At 45.7% G+C, this 20,339-nt stretch overlaps 1 protein-coding gene across 5 annotated transcripts in view; it reads right to left on the bottom strand.

Moving 5' to 3' along the window:
• The window catches only part of DENND2B (DENN domain containing 2B), a 1,727,973-nt gene that overhangs the window by 1,180,119 nt on the left and 527,515 nt on the right, over nt 1-20,339 (bottom strand). For 2 of the 5 annotated variants that reach the window (XM_069623705.1, XM_069623704.1), the window contains one exon: nt 10,731-10,825. The gene's annotated coding sequence lies outside the window, so the exon portion shown is untranslated. Of the gene's footprint in view, nt 1-6,207; nt 6,454-10,730; nt 10,826-20,339 lie in introns of those variants that run through there. The other 3 variants (XM_069623706.1, XM_069623703.1, XM_069623707.1) reach the window with 3 other exon arrangements.

Here is a 20,339-nt window from a genome sequence, read left to right as displayed (position 1 = left end):
TAATGACGCATTGTTTAATGCTTGGGATAAAAGCACTTCTAACAAACTCAGACTGAGAGCCTCTGTAGTTTCTCAGGTTCTTTTTTTATCGGTACAGCCCACATACACTAGGTGTCCCCTTTCACTCAGTCATACATCATTGCCCAGTCCAACACAGGCATATGCTGGGGGAGGGGGAGATAAATGCCATCATATCCCCACCCTTAAAATTATGGGGGGATTTGTCTCCCATGTCCCCTCCCCCCCATGTCCTAGGCCCTGGATAGCACTCTTTGTGCATATATACTTTGGCAGGTTGAGAGGTTTAGGGCCTAATTAATGGAATCTTTAGTGACTTTGCACCACGCTAAACGTTCCATGAATTAGGTCCTAGATGTGCAAGGAATGGTACTGCTGTCCCTGTATGACAATAGCAGATATCTGCCAGGATTAAAAGCCATTGGCGTTAAGAGAGCCCGCTGTCATTTCAGAGATCTGTGCATGTCCTGGCAGAGCTGACTAGACCCTTCATTCTTATGATATGATATGATATTTTATTTGTATCGCGCTCGGACACAACGTGTTTCAGAGCGCGACTAGGCAAGGGCGGGGAACAGGGGAGAACACAACAACGATCTTACTAGGCCCAGTTACATTGAGAACGCGCAAGTGCATGGGAAAGGGAAAAAGTGCATGGAAGCGGGAGAGTGGAAAGTGCGGAGCAGAGGAGAGCAGAAATAAATAATAATAAATCAAAATACATAAAACATTGAGGCAATAAGCAGTGGTAGTGCAGCCAGCAAGTGGCAAGTGCTGTGTTTAAGGCAGCTGGCTGTGTAAGTCTGATAAGTGCAGAAAAGAAGAAAAAAAATGGGGGTGGGGGGGCTGTATGGGTACAGATACAGTCCCCAGTGCAAGGGGTGGCCGTGAGGCAGTGCAGGAGGGTGGCAGGGTGAGCGGGTACCTGGGCCCAGGGGACAGAGGGTGGCCGGGTGCACAGTGCCAAGAGAGAGCAGATCAGCAGGGGAGATGGGGAGCGAAGGCAGAAGCAAAGAGGAAAGTCTTGAGGTGCTTCCGGAACCGTAGATGGTTCTCCTCAAGTTTTAGAGTGGCAGGGAGGCTGTTCCAGAGGGAGGCCCCAGATGAAGATAGAGATCTACCCCCAGCATGTTTCTTTGAAAAACGATTGCCCGGGAGGGAGTTAGAGGTAGAGGAGTGAAGAGCTTGAGAGGGGAGGTATTTGCGCAGGGATAGCTGAAGGTATTTTGGACCCAGGCCCCAGAAAGCCTTGTGGACAATGCAGAGGGTTTTACATTTAATCCTTGTATCCACTGGGAGCCAATGGGGTGATTTCAGAGCTGGAGAGATACGATCCCAGGGCTTGAGGCCAAGGACAATCTCGCAGTCCTGTTCTGGATAAGTTTCAGAGGGTGGATAGTAGAGGCAGGTAGATTTAGAAAGAGGCTGTTACAATAGTCCAACCTAGAGAGAACCAGAGCTTGGCAGATAGTGAGCTTCCGAGGGAAGGAGAGGAAAGGCAGAGTACCTCTGAGGAGGTGCAGCAGGAAGTTTGACTTTTTAGAGACCTCAGTGATATGGGCAGAGAAGGAAAGTGCAGAGTCAAAGATTACCCCAAGGTTCTTAGCCTCACAGGTAGGGGTAGGAGGAGGGGCAAGGGAGGCCGGCCAGAGAGTGAGGAAAAAGGATGGAGATGGTGTGCCGATGAGGAGGATCTCAGTCTTGCTGGCATTCAGACAAAGGTAATTTGCGGCACACCAATCTTGAACGGCAGTTAGGCAGTCAGAGATGAGAGAGGGCGAGGAGGTGGCTGAAGGCTGCTGGAAAATGAGTTGAGTGTCAGCAGCGTAGCACTGGAAATTTGAGCAGAAAATGGCGATGCAGTGGGAGTGAGTTGCCAGGTATTGGTTGAAGAGCCAGGGTCAGAGGTTAGACCCCTCGGGAACCCCACAGGTGGAGAGGAAGATAGATGATAGGAAGGACCCCAGTTGGACCTGGGAGGGATGATCAGAGAGGAAAGAGGTCAGCCAGGCCAGAGCCTGATCAGTGATACCCAGGTTATCACAGAGACGGTCGGGCAGGATGGTGTGGTTGACTGTGTCGAAGGCAGAAGAGAGATCAAGAAGGATGAGGACAGAGGGAATGTTAAGAGTCCAGGTTGGAGAGCAGATCTTCACGGATGTTCAGAAGAGCAGTTTCTGTGCTTCTGGCCGCTTTGATGCCTGACTGGTGGTCATGAAGACAGCCAACAGAAAGAATCTGAGTGAAGGTTAAGCTGAGAGATGGCCAGCTTTTCCAGGAGTTTGCCCAGAAAGGGGGTAATGGAAATTGGGCGGTAGTTAGCCGGACAGGAAGGATCACCTGTGGGTTTCTTGAGAAGAGGATGTACAAGGGAGTGCTTCAGAGGGGAGGGGAAGGATCCTGGGGCAAAGGAGTGGTTGCAAAAATCAGCAAGGACCGGGGCAAGGGTATCAATGTGGTCCTGGATGGTTTTACAGGAGCAGGGATGAACCTGTTTTGACGAGGCTTTCATAGATCTGACTTGTCTAGTGACCTTGTCAGGGGAAAAAATAGGAAAGGAAGAGAAGGACGGTGCGGTTATTTAAGGGGGGTCTGCAAGCACAGACTGAGAGGGGATAGGAGGGGCAGGGAAGGAGAGGGTGGACAGGATGTCCTGGGTTTTTTAGACAAAGTGTGAGGCAAGGGCATTGCAGAGAGCCTGGGAGGCAAGAGGAGGGGTGGAGACTGCCGCAGGGTTGGCAAGATCCTTGCAGATTTTAAAGAGTTCGGCCGAGTTGTTAGTTGCCGCAGAGACACGGGCTTGAATGTGGGCTCTCTTCTTAGTGCGGACAGAGAGTCGGTATTGCCTTTGTAGCAAGCGACAGGCCAGTTTGTCAGAGGACGAGCAAGAAGCCCTCCATTTCCTCTCAGCCGCCCTACACTTACGTTTAAGTGTACCTAGGTCAGAGTCATACCAGGAATTCTTCAGAGGTCGATAAATAAAGTATTGTAAAATTGTGTAATCAAAGTATTATCACAGCGCTTAGAGATGAGGGGAATCCAGCATGAAGTGCTATGTAAAAACATATTACAAGAAATACAAGTTATTGCAACAAACCAACTTCTCTGTCTACTGACACATCTTTTGAGGAACCTCTGTTGAATACATCTCCCCTCATCAACCAACATACCTTCAAGAGCCAAACAAGCCTAGGAAAAGCCAATGGGTTGGGCGATTGTGTAGGCAATGGGGGATTTCTTAGGCTCACGTTAATCTGCATGATGCTATTCTGATTTTGTATGTAGGGCGGGAGAATAAAACTAAAGCTATACTGTTATTGCTCAACATATTTCTATGAAGATGTATAGTTTATAGTTAGTTTATTATGAAAGGCTGGTTTATTATGTAATGTGGTTTACTTCCAAGGCCTTGCTATAAAGTATTATTTAAGCACATGAAATGTAAAGCAAAACCTTAATAAATATCTATATCAACTAAACCTGGGAAGATGTGTTCAGTTGCTTAAATTGTCCACATCCCAGTTTCACCGTTTAACAAAACTGTGTGATCCTGGGCAAATCATTTAATCACACTGTTCAATTCATGGCTTATGTTAATATACCATTCTGTTATATATATAAAAAAAAAACTAATGACTACAGAGTTGCTCCATAAAGAATCATAGTGCAATTTAGGTATTTTGCAGCACAAAAGTTTTCTGCCACTTGGCTCACTTATGGCAACGTATTCTAAAGTCACTTCCATGGTGCCCCCAAGTATCAAAGACTGATGATGCACCTTGCAATGTCCTTTTGTGTGAAGTCACTTCTGTTGGTGAAATGTATATGCAAATGTGTAGGTTTGCATGTATTTTGTCCCGCAGAGCCTGGACAGAGGTCTAATAGAAGAGTTTCCTGCATCTGCAATGATCCTGCAGTTTGGTTTTATGTGTTAAAATGCCACTTGCCACTACGGTTACCAAATGTAGAATGGGGAGGGGGTTGCAAATGAGACCGTATGGAAGGAATCGCGCGCATTGCATTGGGGAGGTAATGCAGCAGGACTTATTTCGTGGCTCGCCCACTCCCCTCCCCACCCAGCCCCCACCACCACTCTATCAATGCTGGATAGTGGACACTCCCCTAGTTGGCATGTATGATATATTGACATGAGGTTATATAGAATTGAGTGAGCCAAAGGGCAGCATTGCATGGAGATTCTCTTCAGCCGAACACGCGCAGCCCTCTGCACACAAACACTGCAGCATTAGCAGAAAGCGGAAGCCGGCCGCAGCGTGCGTGCTGCACGAGCAGCCCGAGTGCAACCTATCAGAGGCCCCGGTCATTGTTTGACAGAACACAAAAGAGGCTCTGTGGGGAAAGATGAAGAGAGGAGCAGCGTTCCTGTAGCCTGTCCAATAATTGCACAATGGCAACAGGGCCAGGAACTTCAATCAGCGCGCCAAGAAAGGGTCTAATCAAAGAGGAGAAACAACTCGGGGTTGCCAGGCTATTCCCAGTTCTTTTTCTGCTTGTTACATCTCCAATTGATCAGTGATTCAAACAACTATATGTCATGTTCCGTTGGATAACAGGTTTGCATAGTTTACAACCTGTCTGGGCTCATTGTTGTATCATATCCCAATGTTTTGGTGGGTTTTTTTCACAAAGTGCCGACAAGACCAGGACATGTGTGACAACATCCCCCCTCCAAACCTGCCATTGTCGTGTGATTAGCTTTGCATTCTGGGACTTGTAGTTCGACGTTTGTCAATCTGTATATTGATCTTAAAGTCCAAGAATATAAAACACAGTTGGATCAAATGCCAGTACTAGCTGAAGGTGTTCACAGGTGAGTATTTTTTTAGATAGTAAGATTCTGGAAAACGTAAAACAGGAATAATGACAGAATTCAAAGAATAGTGAGCATATATGGTAATGGCACTCGTGTGCCACATGGTTACAATATCATAGAGCGCCGTGACCCACGTCAAAGATCGTGGGGCAGTGTGGGGGCATAGACTGTGTCCCCAATTTACTGTTCATATGTGGACCAGTGCTTTGGTGGAGTTTAAGAAGGTGCATGAGGTTAGTGTACCCCCTGCATGACACATATCACAATACTCTTGCAACTAGCCTAATGAAAATAAACACTTCCAGTTCCCATTGCCCATTCCTGCACCCTCAGCAATGAGAGCTTCAAAATATGAATCACTTTAATGTTGGCCGGTTGGGCATTAAGACATCATTGTGGAATGTCCCTTGAGAGGATTGCCTAGAGCACACGCCCACATTACATAAACACTCAAAGAGAATTAATGGCACTCAGAGACCTCAAGATGTCCCATGACAGGAGTGAGCCGAGCAGCCAGTCCTCTTCTATTTGCATTCTGCCACTTGCACCCCAGAACCCTTTATCATTCCAAGTTCTAGAAGGTAAAGAAAAACAGGACCGGGCGAAGAGGTTACGCGAATCCTTAGAAACACGCGGTGTGCTGTAGGAACAGGACTGTGACGCCGCCGGGGAGAAGGAGCCCTGCTCCGGGGTGTTCTGGCTGGCATCCCCCCCTCGGCGAGCCGCAGCCAACTCGCAGCACTGTGCCTCGGCCCTCTGGCATGTAACATGAGTAGCGAGAGCGTGTCACTGCTGAAAGTAAAAAGAGGCACTCGCCTGGCTTTAAACGCTGGTCATCGAAACCTTCACAGAAAAAGAGATTACGGCAAGAAAGTAGCCCCAAAAACGCACGCGGATACCCTGAACACAACCCCAGCGTGGCAGGAATGAAACCACAGCCCCGGGGTAACTTTTCCATGCGCACAATCCCATGCACTCGGCGTCATGATGCTGGGATCCCGGCAGACTCCTTGGTTCATGCAGAACGCCCATGCGTTAAACAGAGCAGGACACACTTTACTTTATGACAGTTTACCCTGCCGTACAGTGCAGAACATTTCAAAAGCCTATCTTAAGAGTACTCTAGTTTCTGCCTGCTGCAACTGAAATCGATCGCTTATTTCCGAACAGAGTCGAGTCCAGGGAAAAGACAATGCATTCTGCCCATGGGAGACCACTGAAACGCTGCCCTGCCTACACGATCCGAGCGCTAGAACATGACTTCGCCGCCCGAGAGGCAGACATGGCTAACTCCAGCCTTGAGGAAACACCGCCGAAACTTTACACACACTGAGAACGGGATGGTGTCACTGTACCTGGCGGTCGCAGCACTCTCCCCAGTTCCACGCCATCCTGGAGGTTTGTATTTCCCAGACACGGTCCTGCCCTATGGGCTGCAGCACCGGGAAACCCTGGGTTTAAGATCCAATACCTGCAGGGCTTCCCACAAACCCTTCATGTGACCTCTCGCGGCTCCCTTCCCGACTCCACTGATTGCAGGGAAAGCTATCGGGCCGGGCAGTTGTCATGGTGACTTCTTTCACTCAGGAACTCTCTCGCTCTCTCCCTCCTGCACTCCCGTGTCCCTCCTTCTCCCTCCCGCCCCTCCTGCCCCTCCTTTTCTCTTTCTCTTGCCGTTCACACACGCTGCTGCACACCACACAGTTGAAGGCATAATCACGCACAGAGACCATCACGCAACCGGCAGCAGACAAGCACATGTACTCCGACATAATCAAAACACAGTCAACCACACAATGGACAAACACAGTGGCAGGCAGCCGTATCATTAGAGACAACACCACGCACTTCCACCAGACAAAAACGTTTACACACACAGGCACATACACACATGCCGGACAAACTGCACACCACATCGCTGTCTACATATAGTCACATACTTTATTTTTTATTGGTTTATATAAACCTTTAAAAACAGAAAACAAGTGTCACATCCAGACACCCTCGCACAACAACCAGACAAGCAAACGTGCACAGACATGCACAAAACACAACTACTCACACGCTTAACACAGTTGCACCTATACCATTACACATGATGCACAACAGACAAACAGGTTTTTGTATTTTAACAAGTTTGCACACACTGCGCACAGCAGCCAGCCAAATAAGTGTACACACATGCACACCACACCGTTGCATACATATAGTCACTTACAGAAACCCACACACAACAACACGAAAAAAATGCATAGACATACACTCTGAACACTACACAATTGCAGATATATAATTACACATAAAGATCAAGCCACAATCATCAACCAGCAAAACACACCCACACACACACACACACGCTCTTTCTGGACATAACACTGTTGCAGACATATTACCACGAGCATCATTCACACCAGCCTCAAGCCAAACACACGCATCATACTGCACACAACACCCATGCAAAACCGTCACACATTGCCCACACCTCATGACACATCACGCATGGCACATGTTAATGTTAATGCCTAGACACACACAACACACCTGCAAAGCTACCAGTACAACAAACAAAATAACACGTATGTTTACAGAACACATCACCAGGCTTGGCCTGACCACAGGGGAATGCACGAAGTGAATACCCATCATGCTAGTGTGGGTCCTCAGTATAAGTGGGTCTGTGTTTTGGCGACGGTGGGCCTGTTCGATTAGATTGTGCACCTAGGGGTTTTGACCAGTGCAACTGAACTAACATTCTTTAAAATGCACAATTTGCAAAACCTTTTACCAAAAAAAAAAACACAGTTGGGCACTACTCAAACAGTCTGTAACAAAAGGATGGAATTGCCATTTGCGACTGTGGGCTGCTCTTTCATTGGTGCCCAGGCGCATACCCCATTACGACCCTAATACGCAGATATGACCACCCCCACAAGCTCACTCACAAAAAACGAAGAGACTGCACACACCTCTGTTTCACAAACATCTCACCAAACATTGCACGCAACAAACCACATAAACTAATGTTCATGACACAAATCATTTTCAGATAACATGTTCTTTGCTAAATAGTATCACAAACAAAACACATCACATATGCACATACACAAAATGACACGCAAAAACACACACACACCTCCATGCGCACACATCGTCGATACACACGACCCATCACCCTCTGACACAAACAAAAACACAAGTAGTGAACAAACCAGTGCAGATGCAAAACAGAGCAATCCACAAACAACATATGCCCAGTCCAAACACACACACGAGCATGATGCAGAAACACACAACACGCCGCATTCCTGCAAACTCTGGAAGGCATCCGTGCTTGCGAGCATGCCGTTTCATTCACTAACTCCATCTCGCCACTGCACTAGAACGCTGTGTTTTTGGGGACCGCTGTTGTTGTGCCTGCTTTGCAGCTCTTCCAGGATTTTGGGGCAGGAAATGGCAAATTTTGCGGCATGAAATGGCAAATATTGCAGCACAAACGTTTATTTATTGCAGAATTTTTGATTAACTGGAGGGTGTAAGATTGCCACATTGCAGGAAAGAGGCAGAGTGTAAGGCTACAAGAGAGCCAGGGTATCATTATTATGTATATTTTGTATTAATTTAATAGGAAGAGTCCCAGATGTCTCTGGCTTGGCAGAAGAGTGTTTGATTTGGCTACATTTTTGGTTTAATGTGCATGCCTATTTAATAGTATTAACTAAATTGATCATTATCATTTGTAATGCTAAAAACATTCCCCTTCTATGTTCTCTAATCCCCCAAACACACACACACCTCTCTCACCAACACATATCATCCATCTCACCAACTCTCCATCACAACTTGCATTCCTGAACCTCTCTGTCATACAAATACTCACGTGCGATATCACACTTGTCAAGTCACAATTTGCACTCCCCGGCCCCTGCCACGCTCCAAATCATAGACCCAACTCACACCTTACACTCTATAATTCCTCCCGCAATATACATTCCTTCATTCTTTTGTGCTGCTTCTGTATCTTGCATCCTTTCTCCCATTTCTTTTGCACTCTTCCCTCATCCTTTTTTCCAATCTGCAGCTCACTGCCTCTTTCCAGCTAACCGCTTCCTCTCTGCTTTCTGGCTCACTGACCACATGCTCCCTCTACTTTCTGTACTTCCGCTCACTCTGAGTTCTGGCCCACTGCATCACTGCTTCCTCTGCTCTCTTCTGCACCGCTTCCTCCTCTGACCCACTGCTCTCCCTCTACTTTCTGTACTTCCGCTCACTCTGAGTTCTGGCCCACTGCATCACTGCTTCCTCTGCTCTCTTGTGCAGCACTTCCTCCTCTGACCCACTGCTCTCCCTCTGCTTTCTTGCCTATCACTTCACATCTCACCCATCACTCTCCCTCTCTCTCCTTTCTCTCTCATAGTGTGACCATTTAAATGTTTTTTTTAAATGTAGATTTTGACACAGATCCTCAAAAAATGGAGCATTTAAAAATAGAGCTGAGGATATGCTATTTTTAGAGAACCCATTTTTGGCAATGAACAGATCACCTTATTCTCAAAGGTGACCGGCGCATTTCCATAGGCTTGAGCAGTAGTGCAAATTGTGCGCTGACCAGCTGCCTTGAATAGGGTTCTGGGTTGTTTGACCAAAGTGTAATTATATGTGGCAGAATTGACCGTAGTCAATTTCGCCACAAATTGATTTGCACTTCAGTCAAACAACCCAAAATGTGCCTTTCACCACCACCCCACCCCCTCCCTTACTTAACTGCTTGGTCGCTGCCGCTTCCCCTGCAACCCTGCGGTGCCAGATCCGTCCCTCTAATGCAGGTCGGATCCGACTCCGCAGAGTCCCTTTTTAGTTATGTTCTTTTTTTTCCGGTCCCCGCCTCCAATTTTGAGGATGTGGGGGACACCCCTGCAACCCCCAAGCCAAAAAATACTGAACATGAGGAGTGGGTGACACCCCCGCAACACATGGTCGGTATTTATAAAAATCGATCGAATGATACTGGCCGAAATCGGTCAAATGGTACCATTCAATCGATTTGTGTTGGTCAAAATGGGTAGTACCTTGAATAGAAGCGCTCTCCCGACAGTGTCCTGCAAGCTCCCAACGGCTTTCACAGGGACAGGCCGTTCAGGGGCATGCCACTGTAAAATGCGACCCAAAAAACTAATTTTTATCCGGTTTGAGGAACAGATATGCAAACGACACAACAGCGGTTCATACCTTAAAAGAAATGCATGGCCCCCTGTCATGCAGTGGCACCCCCACATCCCGTGCGCGTAGGATTGCTTACAATTTATGCACATTTAAAAGTGCATCTTGCTTGGAAATGTGGGATGCGCTTTTAAATTGGCAGAAACGCCCCCTGATTTGCTCAAGGAAGTGAAAAAGGACATCTGAATGAGCGCGCATTTAAATGTGCCCATTCAGGTGTCCCTTGTGGATTGGACTGCTCTTTTTTTGGGCGCAAGTAATTCGATGTGTTAGCGCATTTCATTTCTTGCGTAAACAAAAAGTTTTGAGAAGCTGGCACCCTGAGTATTTTTTTTTAAACAGTAGTTCTTGCAGATTTATTTTTTATTTAAAAAAAATGCTGTTTTTGCACAAAACGACCGTTTTAGCAGCATTTTGCGCAAAATGGCAATTTTCGCTGCATTTTGCGGGGATCGCAAAATCCCTACAAACTGGAGGGTCTGTAATTGCAGAGACTGTTCGCACAGACAGCTCGTGTTTTGCTTTTGCTTGTATTCCTCAGTGACTCCTTCAATGTGCTGCAGCGCACCCACACGTGCAGACACACAAAGCAAAGGAACGTTTCGAAGTGTCACTTTAGTGCTGTCTGCGTTTGCCGCGCAGACCCCAGAGTCTTTCTTACCTTGTGTTGTAAAGCAGAGATCAGTCAGTGGCTTAATTAGTGCAGGTAGGTATTCCTAGCGACCGGGCTCTTTCATCCTGTACTCTTTCATCTTTCTGGAATGGGGAAGAAAATATTTCAGTCAGGAATGCACAATATGTTATCAGAGGTGACAGGCCAGAGAATGCACACACGATGGCTATCATCACAAGACTCTTTCAAACATGAATTCGACTGCTGGGGATGGCATTATTGATGTACCCTTTGAGTCTTTCTAACATGTTAGTGCGCACTTCATGCCAACTCCATGCAGAGCTTCCGAGCTCACAATGTTGTCAGTATTGTTGCTGCTATTGGTGCGCCTGAACAGCGAAGACGCCGCGAGACGTGAACAGCAGCAGCAGTGAGGCGCCAAACCACAGTCCCTCGTGCTGCCCTGAGGAGCTCAAACCTAGGCTTACCTCGTGTGCAAATTGCCCACGGTGGTCTTTAAACTTTGGGCTGGCACTCCTAGTAGGACCTGGAATATGGGAGAGTCAGTGGGTGGGCAAAGACAAGAGGCTCTTTTACAAGGGAGGGAGCTGACTGCTTTTAATAGCCAATGCTAGCCGTTCTTCTGTTTGGTGTACCCCAAAATATTATTTTGACTCAAGAGGGGCTCAACACAAAACATCTTTGAAATCGGTGTGTTATGGTCAGTGCTTGAAGTGTACGAAAAGAAGTAGCAGAACTATGTTCCCCGCTGGCCTGTCCCCGCTCCCCACAAACGCCACCCCCCCACCCTCCGACACGCAATACAAACCACTATACAATTGCGGCTACTGTTTAAGGGAACGTTCAGTGCAAGTTTCAGCAGTTTCCTGCACTTTAATTTTAAAACGAAACCTTTCCGGAACGGTTTCTTTTTAAAATAAAAGTATAGGAACAGTAAAACTTAATTAAAAAAAGTAGAGGAGCACCGCTACTAACCGTTCCCACCCACTTTGACCACTGGTTATGGTGATCCTAACATCTCATGCAGAGGCACCCGTTTTCCAGCCCCCTGGCTTTCATATATTAGAATACTGCATTCCGGTAGTTGTAGTCTTTGCTAACTTGCGTTGAACACATTGGGCTTGATTCATGTAATTATTTGCGTGTACAATCAGGGATTTGCGTGCCATTCTGCGCGCAAATCCCTGTTTGTCGATTCATGGAATCGACTGCGCAGGACTCCTCCTGGACTCCTCCTGGAATTGCGTGGCTTTCGCGCCAGCCTGGCAAGTCTCTGCGAGCAGCCGAGTGCCTTGCGTGAGACACCATGCAGAACGTGGGCATGGCTTGTGTAGAGGACTAGGAAGTGGGCGGAACTCAGGAAAGGGGGAAGAACTTGTGAAAATGTGGGCGTTACGAGGGATAGACCGCAGTTGATGTGGCGCTGCATGTTTCTGGGGGACCCCACGCACCCCCGCCGGGGTGCTGGCTTGGTTATGGGGGTTTGCATGCAGTCTTCTCAGGGTGCATTGATTTTGAGACAGAGGTGTGCTCAAGGTCCCTTTCTATGGTTGGAATGGCTTTGCGTGTGGGCGTTTCGTGGGGGTTCCTCTCACAGCCTGTGCATAGGATATTTCCATGAATACGCGATGCACACAGATTTTATTCTGCGCGACAGATCAATGCCGCCTTTTCCATGAATCGAGCCCATTAAGTTCCTGTGCCTCATATCAAATCCTAGGGTCTGAAAAGCGGTGCCCTCATCCACAAGGAGCAAACGCAAAGAATGACCCACTGTGGGCTGACATAGCCCTAGTCCTTCCTCTTCTCTCCACATGGGAGAATGCCATTTCTCACACACCACTAGGCCACATGCTGCCTTTTTTCACAGGGAACCTGATTTCAGAGACCTTTAGCCATATTTCAATGGGATTTTTACAACCATAATATAGAAAAACAGTATTGAAGTTTGGGGCAACGGGTGCTGAAGTTTTTTCTCCTAAATGTTCTCTTTTTTAATTAAGCCAGAATATCATTTTAAAATCCCGTTACCACTCACAAATGCTTTAAGATCCAGCTCTGAAATGAGGCAACTACTGCACATGTTTGAAGTATTTTAAAACCATATCTGATAAAATAACTGTTTCAAAGAAGGTTGGTGTTACTCTAGCGGAAATCTCAGTGTATTAGCTACAAATAGTTCGAACCGTATCCAGTGGCTGGACTACGCAGAATCCACTGAACAGCTCTTTCTTTATTTTCAGAGTTTTACTAAACCACTCTGGCCAAAATATTCTGCTTCAGAGCGCCAAGATAAGAAGGAGCGGGAGGGAAGGCGTAGGGCTGAGGAGAAGGGTGCAGGAGCTTCTGGGGTGCTGAAGGTCGCATTCCTGAAACTAGAGAACATTCGGCCTGCATAATGCACATTTTGTATTAGCACAAGCGCCCAAGTCATGCTAATCAGCAAATCATTTCTATTAGAATTGCCATGAGTTGACGTGGTTACGTAGATAGAATGGTGCTTTTTGCAGAGCGTGGGGCCACTGGGGGATTCAGAAGAGCCAGTGCTTTGGCAAAAAAAACCCACCGAGAACAGGAAGATTTTAGGCGCTTTCCTGAAATGTGGGTGGTTCCCTTGAAGTCTCAGATATTCTGCGAGTGCGTTCCATGTCTTGGGCCCTATGCGCCATCATTCTACGCAGAACATCCCAGCTGATTGCGCAGGCATTTTGGAATTGGCCTTTGGATGGTTAATGGTGTCTGTTGGTTTCTTTGGTTATAGCTGATCAATTCAAATTGCCATTTAATAAGAATGAACTAAATTGGCCCTTAATTTGGTATTCCATTTTTTGGGGGAATATTTGAGTGCCCTTTTTTTAAAATGAAAGGTCCATCCCTTAACCCCTCACCACCTCTTTAACACCCCTCTCTACCGCCCCCTTTTGTACCACTCTACCTCTTTTTTCCCTTTTGATGCTCCATTCAAATTGACATCTATATTGCCTTTTCCAGCATGCTTTTTCTCAATTGTGGGGCCAACATTCTGAATTCTCAATGGAATATTTAAATTGCTTACTGTACACAAGTTTGTTTGCTACTGTATGTTACCAGTAGCCTATTCACCAAATGCATATGCAATAAAACCAAGAAATAGAATTACATAATCTGCCAGAATTTATCATAGAATTACTGCCGAATCCTAAAAAAAACACAGTTCACATATTCATAGCGAAAAACATACAATAAATACTTTCCCAACTCAAAATGATTTGTACTCTATTCGTTATCATACACATATATTAAACAACACAACATTGGATTATATATGTTCTGCAGAAAAAGAATGTTAATATATTAGTTTCTAGTGCTGATCTGACACATTCACAATATCCGGTAAGATTTTTAATCAAAAAGTGATTCACTACTCTCTGATTAATTATAGTTGATTTAAAAAAAAAAATGGATGATGGAAGGGGTGCAAGTGGTAAGAAGGCCCTAGGAGAAATATTTCTCTGTACGGCACCACTTAAATCTATTTCCTATTTTTCAAGCATGGCTGTTCTCGCCAAATTTGCATCGATTGAAGATAGTCTTAATAATGAAAGCAGATGATACCCGCTTACAAGCTGTATAGGTGCGTAAGGCCCAGATGCCATGCAACACAGTGCATGGGTGAGAATTGCTTTGTCATTGGTCACAGCATAATGGGTGCCACTTTTAGATCTAGGTGAGCAGGAGGCAACTGACTTTCCAAGTAAATCTGTTCATTAATTGGCTGTTCAGTCCCTCACTCTCAAACGTTTGCAAAATGTTCCTCCCAACTTTCAATCTGAGTTCTACTGACAAGATGCCCCAAACCCCTGTGGCGTAGCTAGCTTTGCCACAGGATTTTGCCTTGTAGGAATTTATTCCAGGAATCAAAGCGTTTACGCCACGATTAGCTCATCATTACGCGAGCATCGACGAGTTCCACCATATGCTTGTGGATCCGAAGTTAGACCGAAACTCACCCATAATATCTGATAGTCACAGCAGATCTACGGGATTTGCTCAAATTTAAACTGGCTGAATTTATTTTTACTGCTTTTTTAAAACGAATTTCTTTTTGTACCGCCAAAAGCCTGGGGAGACCCCCACATTCGGCCTCACCGCCCCCTTTCTAAATGCCTAACCCCACCCCAAAATCTACCTATTTGTGAGTAAAAGGGGGAAAACATGCAGTAACAAAATGCAACGAGTTTACATTGAACCAAAACACATAAACCAAGCCAGAGCTTAATGCATCTATCTCCATAGCAGTTTATATCATCCTTCAAACCATCTCATGCGGCTGCCAGACTGAGTTCATGGTGCACCCTTAGACCAGTTGGTGTTATTCTTTAAGTGTTAGAAGATGTCTGCTATGAAATAAAACAAATGTTATCCCAGAATCATTTAATTCAATTAAAGGATACACACCCTAAACCTAATAGTGCAAAATACCTTACCAATGCAAATATGTCACGCTCTATAGAGATGGCACATAGGTGGCAAACTAAGGAGATGGTCAGAAAGATAATGTTTCATTATAGAAGTCTCAGTCCCGGGTTTTTGTGCATACAGACCTTTCCCGTTAGGTGATGAGCTCCACTGGGCTTCGAAAAACCATATATACAGTGAATGGTGCTTGGTGAACACGTTGTTGGGTTTATAACACCATGGAAATTCTTATAAATTCCCAGGGAAAGATTGCTCCAATGAAGGTGCTCTATCGCGCGCGCGCGTTGTGTGTGTGCGTGTGTGTGTGTGTGTGTGTGCCATTTCTAACCACATAGTACACAGATTCATTCAGATGTGTCTATAGCCTTTTTCAATTTGGGAAATTGTAGCAGAACTGCTTTTGGGGAAAAGTACATTTAAGAATTCTGGTTTTGTCCACTATGAAAATATGAATTTGATCACAAGTTTTTCATTTTTACAAACACTCCTCTGAGCCTATTTATTGAAACAGGCATAGTTTTGCTATCATGCAGCTGTGTCAGGATTTCTTATACTGTGCCATCCCTTACCAGGGTGGTCTAACACTCGATCTAATGTCCATCAGCATAGTGGCATATTATGCCCCCGCCAGAGAATAGAACGGGTCAGGTAAAACACATATGATGTGTATGAGTGATAGGGATTGATTTCTTAATATTTTATAAACATTTTGTGCCTGTAGAGTCAGCGTAGAATGATCAAAGTAAGATGCCGGTAAGATAGCTCAGCGGCCTGAGCGTTCGCTGCTGCAATCTGAGTGTGATCTGCAGGTTGCAGGTTAGAATCCCGGGAAGGCCAACTCAGCTTTTCATCCTTCCGAGGTGGATAAATGAGTACCAATTTCGGTTGGGTGATATTGTATGTAAATATGTGCTCTGTAAAGCGCTCTGGATTAAGGCGCTATCTAAATAACACATCGTAATCATTATCAAAGTACAGCCCTGATCAAAAGGGTAAAAGCTTCATGCTCCAGCATCTACCATAGCAAAATAATATGAGATCTTGGGCTTACGTGAATGAAGATCATACAAGGTTAGCAAGAAATTCCACAAGAGTAATGCAGCTGTTATCTTTTCATTCATCTTCCTTGTCAAAGTTCTTACGCTGAGGTGAGTCCTCACCCCGGACGCAGACAACTCACTTGCCCCTAAGCCTGGGTCAACATATTCAGCCATATTCCATTATGCTTGAATCTCGAGCATTCCTGTGAATTGAGTTTTTCCAAAAATGATCAGTAGCTCGGGCAAAAATGTCAAGTGGTCCAGGCCAAAATAGACTAAATTGGGCAGGTGTGTTTCGATTTCATAATCATTGTTAGGCGGATGCATGAGGTTGCTGCAGAGTTGAAGCAATAGACTTTAGTCGAGGGAGAGTTAGGCACTTTTATCAGAGTGGTTTGAGGCAGAGGGAGAAAGTTAAAACTGGATTTAGTTGCGCTAGAAAATTGAAGTAAAAAGACCATCTTTTTTGGTGACTGCTGACTACTACACCCCAGTGACCAACTTGCATGACATAAATTGTTGTGTAGTTTCTTGTCAGGGCCAGGAGACAGATTTCCCAGAATGCCATGGAAGCAGGCAGGATATTGCATTCAGGATCTGCAACCGAGTGTGTCATCTTTTTATGGTGATACAAAATTGCAGAGGAAAACGTTTTATAATTCCGTCGGGGCAGGCAGAGATTATATTCCATGGCAATAAACCCAGTGCACTCCATTTCTGTGGCCAGACAAAATATGTGTTCAGAGTTGCACATAACACATTTTAGAAGTCTTTGGGAACCAGAACCTGGAATTTTGGATGTGATTATTGGAATTGATATAGCCAAAGTGCTGCAACGAAAAGAGGAACAGTACAAATATTGTCTGGTATAATGACAAGGTGAATCAGCGATAGGGGAGAGAAGGTGAGATTTGGCATGTGTTCGGCAGATGGCAAGGGCACCCGAGGGAAGAGGCAGATGTTTCCAAAGTTTGAAAGCACAAACTGAAAAGGAGGGGAGGCGGAATTGAGCACAAGGAAGGGAAGTTGGCCAAAAAAAGAGAAATTGCAATTGAGAGCGAAGTAGATGTGATGACTGATAGGAGACCAACAAGGAAAACAAGAGTGGGACTAGGCCATGAGCACTTTGATAAATGATGCATAGAAAGTGGAATAGAAGAGGGGGGTAAAAAGGGGAGCCAAGAGATTGAAAGGAGAGAAAGAAAGTACACGGTTAAAGGGGAAATAAGGCAGACAGTAGATTCGATGACCGGCAGGGAGTCCAAATCAAAGAGCAGAGCACTAGTCACGTTGGGAAAAGCTAAGGAAGTAGATGAGACACGTATTCCCCTATTCATGGATTATTTGCACCAAAAGAATCGGGATTTGTGCGCCATTCTGCCCGCAAATCCCTGTTTAACTAATGGGGATTTGCGGGCAGAATGGCGCACAAATCCCATTTTTTTGGCGCAAATCATCCATGAATTACCCCCATAGTGGCATTAAAAGAAAGAACTGAAAGTGCTTTGCCGATATTGTAAAGATGGAAATGGCAAGTATGAGTCATATTAGTAACGAACAGGAAAAAGGAAAGAGCAGGATCAAAGATGACACCAAGATTATGCATGGACGTAGAGAAAGGCAAGGATGAAGGAGAAATGGAAAAAGCAGGGGGTGAGGATGCAGGAGCTGGATGGACAGAGGTAGAGGGGAAGAAAAGTGCCTCGTTTTGGTAGGGATGGGTTGAAGGAAGTGATATTGAATCCAACACTGGATAGAAAGAAGACAGCTGGACAGTTTTGCAATAAGAATCAGAGGAAAAGGAGAACATGATCTAGGAATCGTCAGTATGGAATAAACAGAAAGATTAAACGAGATGATCAGGGCAGAGAGAGGGATGGTGTAAAGCGAGATCAGAAGAGGGCCAAAACATAGCCCTGGGAGAAATCGAAAACGAGAGGGAGAGAAGGAGACAATTTGCCACCCCAAGAGTAAGACTAGCTCTGGTTCGGTAGATAGGAGCGGAACCACTGAAGAATATAGCCTAGAATCCTAAGTGAGGAAAGAAGAGTAGGGTGATCAGCAGTGTCAAAGGCAGCAGACAGGCTCAGAAGGACTAAGCTAAATGATCATTTAGTGTGGTGAGCAGAGAGTGAGAGATGTGGTGACGGGCAATTTCAATAAAGTGATAAGGGTGAAATCCACACTGGTAAAGAGTGAGAAGATGGAGTTGGCCCCCATAGCAGGAAACGTAAGCGTAGCCCATGATCTAAAGAACTTTGGAAAGAAAGGGAAGAAAAGAAAAGGCCAAAGGTTAGCAGGAAGAGCAGGGTCAAGGGGGGATTTCTCTAGAATGTGGAGAATGATATCATGCTTGAAAACCGACGTAAAGTAAGCAGAGGCGAGAGAAATATAGACACGAGCCACTAAATAGGGGAGAATAAAAGGATACACTAGGTCAATGAAAGAGGGGGTTAGAGGCTCTTGAGGTTAGGCAGTAGGTTGAGCTCTAGCTAAAAAAACGAGCAGTATCAGAGTTGGAAAGAACAGAAAAGGAAGAAAGAGGATTTGGGAGGGGAGAAGGAAAAGGAAGGAAGCAGAGTCCTGATGAGGGCATTTAGTGTCTGTAACAGAGTGGATCATCGTTTTGTGGACAAACAAGATGCGAGTTGCAGAGGAAATGCCTTATAACTATTTGGATGACAGAAATCAGTTTCAGGGGATGTAACGCAGTGCTCTATCTTTTTGTGGATAGACAAAATAATTGTTGCTAGTGAAGAGTTACACAATCTTAGAATTATTTGGAGGCAAGAGAGTGCATTCACTGTCTGTATCTGGGTGAGTCATTTTTTGTGTCAAGATGCAATGCTAGTTGCAGACAAAACATCTTATAATTCCTTGGAGGGAGGAGATATAGGGCCAGATTTTCGAAAAGCAGAGTAAATGAAAGGAGTGAAGAGAATTGTCTTGTTTCATTTGTGCTACTTTCAGAAATGCTCAGGCCAACTTATTCTCAAAGTTGACCTAAACATTCCAGGAAGGGCTGGACAGTGGGGCAAACATGCTCTGTCCAGCCCTTTTGCATACATAAGTGTCGGGAGTGCACACCCGAGACTAATGTATGACAGGCTGCTGGAAGTGCAATCCACTGAGAAGGCCCTTTACTGGGCAGTCTCTGTGAAATGCTCATAAAAAAGCATTTCCATCCTTGTTTTGGGGATTCAAAATGCAAGTGTAATATCAACAGTTTAAAGAGCGGCTGTCACACTTAAAAAGAAAATTATGACAGGTTAAAAAATGACCATGGGCCTCATTACGGGTCCGGTGGTATCTGTGCCGTGATACCGGCGGGTTGCCGCCAGACACGTAAATATTTACCGGCATCTGACTTCCCGGTAACACCGGGGGATTACAACCCCTGCGGACCAGGAAGTCAGGTGCCGGCAAATTGTAAATCCCCATGGGGTGCTAGGGGACTCTATGGGAATGGGGACCACAGAAGCACTGGCACCGTTGTTAACGGTGCCAGTGCTTCTGTAAAAACTCTGCAGGCGGGTGCACTCCCGCCCGGCAGAGTTGTAGTGTGCCAGTTCAGTAACAATAGTGCCGGTAAGCTTACCGGCACATTGTTTCCAGACCGGCACACTTATAATGAGGCCCCATGTCATGATTTGCACCCCCTGTGTGCCTGTTTCAAAAGGCACATAGAGATACCCTTCTATCTGGGCATCTAGAAGCGCGGCTCATTGGTGAATTCAGCATGTACTTTTAAAAGCCCCGAAATACCCCCTGATATACGAAAATGCACCAAGGTATACAAGAAAAGTGCCCCTGAATGAGTGCATTCAGAGGCCATTGAGGAATGGGTCTTTTTTTTGGCACAAGTGATGAGTTGCGCTAGTGCCAAAACATGTTTGGAGTACCTGGCCCATAATATTCATTGGCTGTAAATCAGTGCACCCGTTTTTGTGGACACACAAAGTGCCATTTTCTTGTTGGGAATAATTGGGCCTCATCACGAGTTGGGTGGTATCCCGGCAGCATTACCGCTGGGATACCGCTGGGGCTAATAGCGTTAACGCCAACCCCCCAGCGCTATTAGGGCCGGATCATGGGTTTTGCTGAACGGTAATTCCCCATTATGCCCATTCAGGAATTC

This window comes from Ambystoma mexicanum, chromosome 11 (assembly GCF_040938575.1).
Source record: "Ambystoma mexicanum isolate Mex_15411 chromosome 11, UKY_AmexF1_1, whole genome shotgun sequence".
Lineage (NCBI taxonomy): Eukaryota > Metazoa > Chordata > Amphibia > Caudata > Ambystomatidae > Ambystoma > Ambystoma mexicanum.
Note: the sequence above shows the minus strand (reverse complement) of the source record. Positions and strands in the feature narration are given on the sequence as shown.